We start from the raw sequence: 14328 nt of genomic DNA, 5'->3' as shown, positions 1-14328 counted from the left end.
TCATCCAGGTAAGACTTCCATCTTTTAATCGTTATTCCACCTTTCTAATTACAATCATGTGTAAGTGGTTCGTGATCTGTATAAATTTTTAATTTGGAACCCCCATAAAGATAACCTTTAAAAGTCTTTACTGCCCAACATATGGCTAACATTTCTTTTTTCGCAATTGGTCTGTCAGATTGAGAGATTACTGATCCTATTGCATGATAAGAGGCATCTTTGGTTAATGTAAATTCTTAATTGAAATCAGGGTATTGTAGTATTACGTTATCAGATATTAACGCATTTTTTAGCTGCTCAAATGCTTTCTTGGCCTCACTATCTAGATGTATTATTTTTCTAGATGAAGCCGTCTTCTCCCTTAAGTAGTGTCGTTAGGGGTTAAGTTATTGCAGCATATAAACATTCTATAATATCCTGATAGTCCAAGGAATGATCTCAGTTCTTTACGAGTTTTTGGGCATGGATAGTTGGCTATGGCTTCTACCTTTGCCGGATTCGTTTCTATTCCTTTGTCTGAGATAACAAATCCTAAAAACTCTACTTTGTTTTTGAAAAACTCGCATTTGTCTAGTTGGCATTCAATATTAGCTGCATTTAAAGTTTTGAATATAAGGTCAAGATTTTTGTAATGAGTTTCTCAATTTTTGCTAAAGACAATGTAAATATAACAAATATTTCCTTTGCAATCCCTTAGTACAGTGTTTTTCAATCTTTTTGATTTCGCGACCCCTTTACAGGTTGAAATATTCTGGCGACCCCCTTGTGTCATAGTAAGTCAAAGAAATAATTTAATTTTAATTAAAAGACTACATACGTTGGGTAATAAGTTTTTCCTATTTTGGCAAATTTATCTATTGGATTGTCAAAAAAGTCTTGCGGTATTTTAGCGAGTTAGCGCTGAAAGCGCGTAGTTCTAGTTTTATTCGTCGCAACGGATCATGCTATACCTTTTTGGAAAGCTCATTTCACGCGCTAACATGTGTTTGATTGATTGTCGTTTCTTTTAAGTCCTTCGTGAGTTATAGCGTCGCAAACATGGGGCAAAATAAAGAGAAAATACGGCATATTTTACAGTACTACTACGATAAAGGCAAAAATGCATCTCAAGCCGCCAATAAAATATGTGCAGTTTATGGACCCGATACAGTTTCCATTTCCACCGCACAACGATGGTTTCAACGTTTTCGTTTTGGTGTAGAGGTGGTCGAAGATGCGCACCGCTCCGGAAGGCCTGTCGTCGAAAATTGCGATAAAATCGCTGAATTGGTCGAAAGAGACCGGCATAGTAGTCATCAAACCGTTATAAACCATTTGAAGAAGCTTGGAGTCACTAAGAAGCGCGATGTATGGGTGCCACACGAATTGATTCAATAAAAATACCGCAAGACTTTTTGACAACCCAATATTATTCGCGCGGGTCATACGACGTCGGCGACGGTGACGTGAGAGTATGAAATCGTCAAAGCTTATGCGGCATCTCACAAACAAGCATCAAAAAGAAGCTGATAAGCCGTTGGATTTCTTTGAACGAAAGTTGAAAGCTCTTAGTCAGCAGCAAAATACTATAATTCAGGTAAGTAAGAAAATAATGAAAAAAGCGTGGAGTGCACTATAAATCAGCTCTTAAAAAGCGCCCCACCCTTTTTTCACAATAATACTATTTTTTTTTTTTTTATTTATTTTCCATATTAACAAATATTTTTGATTTTTTAGTTTACGTTATCGTCAAAGCGTGTTTTTTAGTTTTTTTATACTATATTTTTACTGTTGGTGTTTATTTATTTGTTATTTGCATACAACTTTTGATTATACTTAATTTCGGTGTACAAAGGTTCCGCGTCCTTAATTTTTATTGACTGTTCACTGGTATATTGTTTGGTTTATTTTCAGGCATCCAGTGTAAACGAGTCAACATTATTAGCTGGCTACAAAGTCGCATATCGAGTTGCTAAAGCAGGGAAACCACATACAATTACCGAAAATCTTATTTTGGCAGCGGCACTCGATATGGTTGAAATTATGGTCAGTAAGCAGGAGGCAACCAAATTAATAAAAATACCACTTTCTGACAATAGTATTTTACGCAGAATAAACGATATGGCCAAGGATATTCAAGAACAAAAATTAAAGAATAGCCAACATTTTGCTTTGCAGTTCGATGAATCTTCTGATGTTTCCGACTGTGCACAGTTTATAGTATTTGTGCGCTTTGAAGCAGATGACAGTATTACGGAAGAAATCTTATTTTGCAAAGCACTTCCTGCAAACACTACTGGCCAGTGTTTGTACGATATATTTTAAGAAAGCACTTGCGACTACGATATTGATTGGAAAAAATGTATCGCTATTTGTAGCGATGGCGCTAAAGCTATGACTGGCAAAAATAGCGAACTCATTGCAAAATTAAAATCGATAATACCAAACATATCCTGGACACACTGTTTTCTTCATCGACAGGCTCTAGCTGCTAAGGTAGTACCTTCTTATTTAAATGACGTGCTCAAGGAGGTAATAAAAATTGTGAATTCTATCAAAGGTAAAGCTTTGCATACCCGGCAATTTAGAATCGTTCGTGAAGATATGGGATCAATTCATCAAAATCGTCTTTATCACACAGAGGTCAGATGGCTATCCAAAGGAAAGGTATTGACAAGAGTTCTGGAACTGAGAGCTGAATTGTTAATGTTCTTACAAGATGCAAAATCAGAATATGCTTACCGTTTTTCTGACCCTATTTGGCTCTTGAAATTAGCATTTTTGGCAGATCATTTTAGCCACCTTAACAATGTGAACAAGAACCTTCAAGGAAGAGAAGAAAATATTTTATCAGCTAAAAATAAAGTAAAAGCATTTCAGGAAAACTTCGTTTGTGGTCGACCTCTCGGGAAAACAAAATGTTTGAGTCTTTTCCCTGTGTTCAGATGATTGTTGAAGATAATGCATCAGACCAAAGTCTTGCAGTATCGGCTCATATTCCTTGCATGATACAAAGCTTGCGTAATTTACAAGAGAAGCTTTTGACATACTTTCCAGACTTGCACTCTGAAGCTGACAATGGGCGTAGATGGACTTTAAACCCTTTTTCGGACAAATAAATAGATCTGGCTGATGTCAACACAAAAATGAAGGAATGTCTTCTGAATTAGCTACTGATGGCATGCTTAAAATGGAATTTTATTCGCAAAGTGTCGACGTATTTTGGATGAAAAGAAAACACGAATATCCAGAGCTGGCAAGGGAAGCTCTTAAAATGTTAGTGCCATTCGCCACTTCATACTTGTGTAAACTGACACTTGGTAGACATTAAAACTAAAAAGAGAAATAGACTGCAATTAGAAAATGATTTAATTATTAATGTTGGTTTTGGTTTTAATTGATTTTTTTTTAATTATTATTTATTTCTTCTAAATTTCATTTTTATGTTTAAGTTTTATTCATTAATTTTTAATTTGGTTTATACATATATTTCAAAAATAACACCACTAATGAAAAATAAACAAGCACATCTTTCTCATTAAAATTATGTTTTTGTTGTGTAAGAGCCTCGACTTTTTCTTTCAGCTGGCGACCCCCCGAGTAAGACCCACAGATTGAAAAACACTGCCTAAGTATATCGTCAAGGGCGCGTTTTCAACCCAAAGGAAAGTCTAGTGAATTCGTACTTTCTGTTATTCACGGAGAACGCTGTTTTTTCTATGTCACTATCCTTCATGAGGATCTGATGGAACCCACTCTTGAGGTCTAACACAGAAAATGTTTTATTGTTGCCCAACTGTGCAAGTACTCCGTTAATGTCTGGTATAGGATATCTGTCCGCTGCTTAGTTTTCTATAGTCAATGACCATTCCGTATTTTTTTGTATTTGATGCATCTAATTTTTTGGGGACAATCCACACAGGTGATCGGGAAGGTCGTATTATATCGTTATCTAAATTTTTAAAAACATTAGAAGGTTATTTTTGCGCCACCTTTTACAATGAAGCTTTGAATGTTATTGATCATTGCATTGATATTGCTAATTTATCTATCAATTATGCAGTTAGTAATTTTATAATTTTTAGGAAACCCTTGACATTGCTGAAGTATTTTCGAGAACAAATTTTCAAGCCTCAACGAAAATCATTGCATATAGTGGATCAGAGTTGAAGGAATTTGTAGACCAACTTCTCATATTTTCAACATTAGTAAATATTATACTGTTGTATGTATGTATATGTAAGATATCTTACATATTGCCAGATTTAGATGGTATAAAATCACCCGGAAGTTTGAAAATCCTATATTAGGTATATGGAAGACGCACTCATACATATTTATTAATAGAAAAAGATATTGTTTAAGTTTATATAAGAAGTAAAATCAACCGAACGTTTGAAAATCTAGATATTTAATAGGGTCTAAGGCAAGTTTTTCCCTATTTTATCCATGTTAAGGGGCTATACTAGTGTGACGCATGAAAAATTAGGCGATTTTCCTGAATATTTTTAAGAGAAAATACGGAATGAAATATTTCGAACTTCTTTGAACGTAATAAGATATATTTTCAGCTATATTTTAAGACTTTTTTTTACAAAAATGTTGAAAAATAATGGAGTTATGGGCTGTCTTCGGAGATGCCAAACAAAAGTGCCCCAACTACTGGCACGATTCCAGCCGTATGAATAGCTCAATCACAAAAATTTTAAAAGCTTATTAAACTTAAAGATATTTCTTATACAATGAACTACGATCTTTGAAAAACATCAAAAATTAACAAAATGGCGCTATTTTGAAAAAAAAAAACGTTTTTTTACGAAAAAAATGGTCGTTTTTTAATGCGAAATTGACAATTTTCAACCAATCAAAAAGATCGTAGTTCATTGTATAGTAAATGTATTCAGAAGTACTCAGTTCTAATTTGAAGTCGATCGGTTAATGTTTCGTTGAGTTATGATGTCAGCAATTTTGAAAAATGTGGTTTTGAGAAAAACGCGTTTAAAATTTCACTTATATATGTGTGCACCTCCGAGCGGTCTCTCTTTAGAACGCTGCCATCCGAAAACTATTCAAGATACGACCTCCCCGATTTCACAAGATATTTATGGAAATATAACTTATCGAAAAAGCAAATAAAATTTTTTTTTTTTGAAAGTGTCACAATGGTATAGCCCCTTAAGCACAAAGATGCACCGCTATTGACAAAACACGCCCTCTCAGAATTAACGATATACCTAATTCACAGTTTGCCAAAATATGGAAAACCTTTATAACGGGTGATTTTTTTGAGGTTAGGATTTTCATGCATTAGTATTTGACAGATCACGTGGGATTTCAGACATGGTGTCAAAGAGTAAGATGCTCAGTATGCTTTGACATTTCATCATGAATAGACTTACTAACGAGCAACGCTTGCAAATCATTGAATTTTATTACCAAAATCAGTGTTCGGTTCGAAATGTGTTTATCGACAAATTTTGTTCAGCGATGAGGCTCATTTCTGGTTGAATGGCTACGTAAATAAGCAAAATTGCCGCATTTGGGGTGAAGAGCAACCAGAAGCCGTTCAAGAACTGCCCATGCATCCCGAAAAATGCACTGTTTGGTGTGGTTTGTACGCTGGTGGAATCATTGGACCGTATTTTTTCAAAGATGCTGTTGGACGCAACGTTACGGTGAATGGCGATCGCTATCGTTCGATGCTAACAAACTTTTTGTTGCCAAAAATGGAAGAACTGAACTTGGTTGACATGTGGTTTCAACAAGATGGCGCTACATGCCACACAGCTCGCGATTCTATGGCCATTTTGAGGGAAAACTTCGGACAACAATTCATCTCAAGAAATGGACCCGTAAGTTGGCCACCAAGATCATGCGATTTAACGCCTTTAGACTATTTTTTGTGGGGCTACGTCAAGTCTAAAGTCTACAGAAATAAGCCAGCAACTATTCCAGCTTTGGAAGACAACATTTCCGAAGAAATTCGGGCTATTCCGGCCGAAATGCTCGAAAAAGTTGCCCAAAATTGGACTTTCCGAATGGACCACCTAAGACGCAGCCGCGGTCAACATTTAAATGAAATTATCTTCAAAAAGTAAATGTCATGAACCAATCTAACGTTTCAAATAAAGAACCGATGAGATTTTGCAAATTTTATGCGCTTTTTTTAAAAAAAAATTTATCAAGCTCTTAAAAAATCACCCTTTATTAACACATTGACGGACAGTAGGAACAAGTAAAGTTCGAAAATTGACACTATGTGTTTTTGTAATTTTTAGAATATTTAAAGTATAGTTTTACTATTTCTGCTTAAATAAACTTAATTTTGAATAATTCAGCACCTTTAATTAGGTTGCGGCCATAACCGTCATGGCGCCAGCGCACTCTAGACTTGAAGTAATGGGACGATGGCAGCTATAACAGCACAAATTTAAAAACGTAAATGACAAGCTTAATGATTCAAATCAGCAATTATTTGTGCGCAAAAAAGTATTTTTTGGAGTACACATTTGTGCTGCGATCGCCGCAGTGTCTGTAAACGACCGTTTCGTTTTAGACGGCTGTCGCCGTCATGCCACATAGTGAACTTCGCTTTGACGGCTATAGACGCAAGTGTCCGTCAACGTGTTAAGAATATGGAAGCTAGGTATTGATCTCTTTCAACTCATTGTTGTCATACAGAATTATTATTATCGAAAAAGGATTTTCTCCGAATTTCAATAATATATTTCAGCTTTTACCGATATATTCGGTCAAAATATAGCAGTAGGTACTAAGGTTCACTTATTCGGTATCTGGGGCGCGAACTCTTGTTGCCCGAACTTTACAGTTTTTGATCATAAGGGGGCACATGTTAAATTGACTATTTGCTCAATATTTTATCCCAATATTAAACATATGTATATATATTATTGTGTGAAAGATTAAAGCCCACCGTCAACAAACTGATTGGACCTCATCAGTGTGGCTTTAGACCTGGAAAATCAATAACCTACTAGATATTCCCAATGCGCCAAATCTTGGAAAAGACCCGTTAAAAAAGAATCGACACACACCACCTTTTCGTCGATTTCAAAGCTGCTTTCGACAGCACGAAAAGGAGCTGACTTTATGCCGCGATGTCTGAATTTGGTATACCCGCAAAACTAATACGGCTGTGTGTGGATCGGGAACGACCTCTTCGAGCTGTTCGATACCAGACAAGGCGGCTCCCTATCGTGCGACGTCCTGCTATATGGTGCAGAGGCTTGGACGATGACGACAACTGATGAGTCGACGTTAAGAGTTTTCGAGAGAAAAGTTCTGCGAAAGATTTATGGTCCTTTGCGCGTTGACCACGCCGAATACCGCATTCGATGGAACGATGAGCTGTATGAGATATATGACGACATTGACATAGTTCAGTTAATTAAAAGACAGCGGCTACGCTAGCTAGGTCATGTTGTCCGGATGTCGCTTCAAATTCACTTCTGCACTCCGATTGGGTTTCTTCCCCAAAAATTTAGCGGCCGTAAGTGACGAACATGGGGAACAATTCCATCAAGACATTTTTGGTATAGAGAAACGATACCAAGGCAAGCTGAGTGTCAGTTTGGTTGCCGAATACTGCTGGACATTGTTAAGGTATACTCTAAAAACAAAATATCGCCAGCAACATTTTAAGGTACCCTTTGCTTAATAAAATAATATATCTATCGCTGTTTTTTTAACAAAAATCCTCAGCAAAAAAAAACTATAGGTGATAGAAGAAATCTGTATTTTTACACAATAAACACTTTTTTTAGATCCGATTTTGCCGATATGCAATACCATCCTCCGTATAGTGCAAAGAAAGAAAGACGAGTTTAATCAAGATATCTTACTTTTTTTTAATTTATCGTTTCTACGAACAGTTCGAAGAACACGGACACATTCGGAACATAATTAGTCTTGCCAACCTAATAAATTTTATGAATGTAACTGGATGGCTTTGTAACTCTACTGTTTTTAATCACAGTTCTCACAACTTGACGCAATTGTACTAAGTTTCATTTCTAAATATTTTTTGATTGATATACTATATATTTTTAATATTAATATTTTACAATTACATTGCTTAAATTACATATCACAAATTTAAATATATGTTTACATACATATAAGTAGATATTTAATAGGTACCAACATATATAGTATATCCATACATACATATACAGAATTAAATTATTGTATATTGAAAAGAGAAAATTTCTCGCATCTGCAAATGAAGTGTTTATTTAACTTCCTAATACCTCTATAACTAATCAGCGATTAAAATAATCGCAAATTTAACCTAAATGTTAAGCACGTGTCTGAAGCCACGTGCACAAATTTGGGGGTTATTACGGGCACACATATGTACATATTTGTTAAAAGTTTCTATACAAATTTGTTAGACTACACACATAAGTAAAGCCATACATAGTAAGAACGCTTTGTTGCTAAGGGTTCTGATTTTATTTTAATATTTCTTAGGGTGCCTAATCATGTAATTTTATTCCTAACGACAGTCGCAGATACTAAATTCATGTAAATTGGGGAAGGTATGCAGATGATCTAAAGAATCTAAAAATATTGCAAAATTAATTTGGAAGTTTAATTTTATATATTTATTTTCGATTTTAACATTTTATCAAAATATTTCATTATCTTTATCGAAACATGATATATACATACACACATACGAACACCTCAAAAGCAACGATGTAGAAGAAGATATTATAATATGTACCATAGCATTATTATAACCATATATCATCACAAAAAAAGAATAAGATAATTTAAGAAATTTTATATCATTCAAAAGGCCGCCACGACTTCTTTTGCGGAAACCAATTTCATGAACCCAATTTCTGAGTACTTTTTCCACTGAATCAAGTCATATGTCATGACTAGCACGTTCAAAATTGACTTCTAAAGATTGAAGAGAATATGGTTTATTGATAAAGACCAAAAACTTCATATAATCTACCGAAAGTAGTCTAATTGAGTTAAATCACAACTTCTTAGAAGCCATTGAAAATCACAATTTATTCAAATAATTTAATCTCCAACCTTTTCTCTCAATAATTCGTTTGTTGCATGAACTGTGTGGTACGTGGACCCGTCTTGCTGTAACCAGATGTTTCGAGATCAACTTCTTCAAATCGCGTTCATAAAAAGTTGGTTATCATCGATCTATACAACTCGCCATTAACAGTAACGGTGCTACTTTATTTCGAAAGAAGTACCCATGATTCCACCAGTCCAAAAAAAAAAAATACCGAACTGTCAATTTAAGTGAATGTATTGGTTCTTCATGAATAATTTGTGGATTTCCTTCGTATCAGAATCGACACTTTTGTTTATTTACTGTATCTCTCAGTTGAAAGTGAGTCTAATTTCTCAAATAAATCGTTTTAGTTTTCAAGTAGTTCCAAGGCCAATCAGCAAATTTTCTATGCTTCAGTTCTTGACTCAGAACAATTTTACACGGATGTAAGAACAAATCTTTTCTCAAAATTCACCAGGTTGTGGTTCGAAATTCTTGATTCTTGAGAACGTCTTGGAAATATTTTCATAACTTCAAGCGGTTCTTTTTCTTATAGCTAGTTAAATATTATGTAGAGAAAATATTCATACATATATATACTACTTATATGCGGCATAAAGTCATCTGGAATTTCGAAAATCGTTGTGTTGAATATAAGGGAGCAATACTTCCCGACACGATTCAACCCATTTTTAACACCATTTAACCCATTTGAAGGCATTATTGGTGAAAGTTTTATCCCGTAATATTAATTCCTTCTTGATTACTACACTGTAAAGGAAAAAGTCAGATGGATTTTGTTATATTGGGTTATCAAAAAAGGCTCGCGGTATTTTTATTGAATCAATTTGTTGCACGCACACATCGAGCTTCTTAGTGACACCAAGCTTCTTCAAATGGTTTATAACGGTTTGATGACTACTATGCCAGTCTCTTTCGACCAATTCAGCGATTTTATCGCAATTTTCGACGACAGGCCTTCCGGAGCGGTGCGCATCTTCGACCACCTCTACACCAAAACGAAAACGTTGAAACCATCGTTGTGCGGTGGAAATGGAAACTGTATCGGGTTCATAAACTACACAAATTTTATTGGCGGCTTGAGATGTATTTTTGCCTTTATCGTAGTACTACTGTAAAATATGCCGTATTTTCTCTTTATTTTGCTCCATGTTTGCGATGCTATAACTCACGAACGACTTAAAAGAAACGACAATCAATCAAACACGCGTTAGCGCGTGAAATGAGCTTTCCAAAAAGGTATAGCATGACTCGATGCGACGAATAAAATTAGAACTACGCGCTTTCAGCGCCAACTAGCGAAAATACCGCAAGACCTTTTTGACAACCCAATATTAGAAGGAGGCGTGGTTGCAGTGCAATTTTCGCACAGTGACATAAAAATGTTAAAAGAATGTCACGTTCCTCATTTGGTTGAAATCGAGTCGAGTGCCGAGATATGTAATTTTACCTAAAATAGCAGAAAAATGTAAAAATATTTTTGCCTAACAAAACTCCGAGTAGAGCAGAGCACACACTGTTACATTGTTCTGCTATGGATCCCGTCAAAGTGAGAGCGGTAGCTATAGCATAGCAAAAATTCTAGAAATTTGATGCTACGTAGTAGTAAATGAAAATTCTGTATGTAACCATCTATCCTACTGAAGATAACCGCTTAGGACATTTGAGCTATCAGGAGATCTCTTAAACCTTAATAAAGCCAAAATTGACACATCAAAACATATTCTATAATATCCAAAAAGTACAAACAACAGTTACAATTGAGAAAGCTTAATTTTTACAAAATATAAACAAAAAACTCGTTAAAATAGTATATTTTATTGCACCTTTACACGTTTTGTTTAATGACACTGTGATAGCTTTTTTCAAAAAAAAAAAAAAAGACAAGACCAAATTCGACGGTTTCCTCCTATTTCGGGTCCTACGAATCGAACTGCATCATTACTTTTTTGAGTTACAATCATGGTTTCATACAAAAATTTTTGTTGAAGTTTTTCATCAAAGTGGCCCATTGTAAGAGAAAGGCACCTTTTCTTCGGTCTCTAACTTTTTTAATGTTGACTTTTTTGGAAAACTTTTTTTGGCAAAGCTTCTCAGAATAAGTCCGTCTTTAAGTTCTTAGATGACTGTAAACCCCAAAATCAAGGTTTTTTGTGTCCTTATAGCCAATATGTCGAAAAAACTGAAATTTAATTCATTTTTTTTTTTAATGTTTTTTCCCTCACGTTTCGTCAATATTTTAATTTACCCTTTGATACATGATTATTGTGTACAAATCAGCAAGAAACGAGTCAAGCTTTTTGCCGCTGTACCAATGCTCAAGGGGGGCGGCGACTTGGTGAAATCTTTCTCCATGCTCATCGGATTCAGTCGGAACTTGCTGCTCAAAATGGTCCTTGTGATGGTGAAGGAAATGAATTTTTAAGGACATATTCACACCTATTTCTTCAAAGGCGTCCACCATGTCATCCACATATTTTTTCCAATCTTCAGACCGGTGCACTCCTAAGCAATGGTTTATAACGGTCATAACGGAGTTCCAGGCAATTTTTTCATTTGGCCTTAGAAGTTCTCCGAATTTTGCGTTCTTCATAAGTTTTCTTATATCGGGGCCATGTTGGAGCTTATGGCAATTGGAACCGAATTTTTTGTGTTATCCACATACATCAATCCTGCTTTTAAACTATTTTTCGACGAGTCAATAAACAAGCGCCATTGCTCTGGTTTGTACTCACAGTTCATGTATTGCATAAGACCAGGAATATTTTTACAATACGAAAAAGTATTGTCGCCATTAACCTCAAAGAAATCTAAAAGCTCCTCCTGTCTTTTGCGGTATCCATACACCTTCACATCTTTAGACAATATATTTACCGATCGAAGATGATGTGCTAGGCAAATCGCTTGTCTTTGCGATAATTTCAGCTGTCGTACCATCGTATTCAAACGGGCTTGGGAAATCTCCAAGTGACGACATGGGCTTTCAACTTCGGTTGGGTTATACATTGAGAGTAGGTCTGTAGGCTCGGTGGAAAATGTTGGCGAAATATATCTGTCAGTTGGACTTGGACGTCTTGGTATTGGAACATTTTCTGAGTGAGATACTGGTAGCTGTGCAGATTGAACACTTTTGTAAACTGTGTTTTTTTTTTTTGAGTCTTGTAAATTTGTTCTTGCACGCGTAGCAGTTACCAGTATGATGCCCTTGTGGATCCATCCAAATCATTGGGATGCCGAACCCCATTTTTAGGCACATTCTTTTGACCAGTTATGCAGGTTGTTGTTGCATTGCGTGCAAATGGTATTTGGCACCCAATCTACGTCCCTTATAACGGGCAAATCGAAATATTCCTCGTAGATGCCGGCAGTTCCCGAAGATATTTTGCGTCTACTCCGAGGGCTTGTAAATTTTCCACATACGTAGCAGAACAATTGGACACTTATTCATTTTAATTTATTTTCTTAATATACAAGGCACTAAAACAATGTTCTTTCCGCGAAGTCAAAGTCAAATTAACTACTGCAATCTATGCTTAAATTTTGACTCTTAGGCAAGCATTTAACGTTTCTTTCAAACGATACTTGTTGTTATTTCTTATCAGTGCAGTGGTTAAAAGCTCGTTGCTTGCTGATTTGTGTTGGACATTGATAGATGAGTCTTATTAAATTTAATTTAAATACTGTGTACAAATTTATGATACTTATTGATAACACTTATAAGATAAAAAAAAAAAAATAAAACAGCACACAAAAATAGTTAGTGTAGCTTTTTTAAAAAATACAAACTTTGTTAAGTTTTTTTCTAATGGTTAGTTTGCTCAGAACGTTGTCTTTGCTTAAGTTTCTTACTATTACAAGATGTCACTTAATGTATAAGTATCAAAGGGTAAATTAAAATATTGACGAAACGGGAGGAAAAAACATTAAAAAAATGGATTAAATTTCAGTTTTTTCGACATATTGGCTATAAGGACACAAACAACATTGATTTTGGGGTTTACAGTCATCTAAGAAATTAAAGACGGACTTATTCTGAGAAGCTTTGCCAAAGAAAGTTTACCAAAAAAGTCAACATTAAAAAAGTTAGAGACCGAAGAAAATGTGCCTTTCTCTTACAGTGGGCCACTTTGATGAAAAACTTCAACAAAAATTTTTGTATGAAACCATGATTGTAACTCAAAAAAGTAATGATGCAGTTCGATTCGTAGGACCCGAAATAAGGGGAAACCGTCGAATTTGGTCTTGTCTTTTTTTTGACTATCACAGTGTAATTGATTGTGATGCGGAAAAAGTGTGCAAAAAAGTTAAGAATATTGGAAAAATGGATAGCAACAGTGCGACATCTGTCAAAAAATAGCAAAAATCGGCCATTTTTGAGCAGTGTTGCCTACTCAAATTTGGTAAATTCCACCAAATGCACTAAATTCTTGTGCATTACAAACTTGCATTAACATGGGTCAAATGCACAAATAAATGTAAATTAAGCCCGCTAATGCATATTAGCGCTGTCGTCTGTCAGGGCTTTTAGACAATTTATTTCATTTTTCAAACTTGTCAAATTTGTTGATAACGCAGTTTGCTTAAGGTATGGTGAAGCAGGGTTTCGACGATATCAATGATCGCATGAACAATTTCGATCGAAAATTATTTCCGCAACGAATTTGATTTTGATGCGGATTCAATAATTAGACCCATTATTTATATTGTATTATTATACTTTACAACATATAGTAGAGGCTCAGAAAAGTTAAGACGCACAAAAGTTAATGATACGGATAAGTTAATCAGCTTTCAGTCGTCACACGGAACATTAAAAAGTTAACTGCTTCTTAATTTTTTCGAGACTTTCTTTCTATTTTTGATATCATTTTAACTTCTCCCATATCGATTGTGATTGATTTGTATGCACATATGTACATATGTAGTGCTGTACACATGGGTATACGAAAACAAAAATAACAACATGTAACGGAATTTACCGTTAGAAATTTCATGCAAATAAATATGTACATACATACATATGTAGTCTTATAGCAGAAACAGCCAAAAACGCTACTTCCTTCCTTCCTTTTCCTTCCATAGCGAGCAAAATGTGTTAAAAGTTGAGCCCGTGGTAAAAACGCGGAAATCAGCCATATTTGTTTGTTTTTTTAAGGGAGCTAATAGAAAAATTTGTTAATACATACATTGTAGTGTATTCTTTATCGTTTAATACGGATACACATCTTCTAGGCATAGACCTAATCTGTGGAACAGAATACCAGACCTTTGTAGCTTCT

The sequence above is a fragment of the Bactrocera dorsalis genome, chromosome 2 (assembly GCF_023373825.1).
Source record: "Bactrocera dorsalis isolate Fly_Bdor chromosome 2, ASM2337382v1, whole genome shotgun sequence".
Classification (NCBI taxonomy): domain Eukaryota; kingdom Metazoa; phylum Arthropoda; class Insecta; order Diptera; family Tephritidae; genus Bactrocera; species Bactrocera dorsalis.
The sequence above is the reverse complement of the archived record's forward strand: the minus strand, read 5'-3'. Positions refer to the sequence as shown.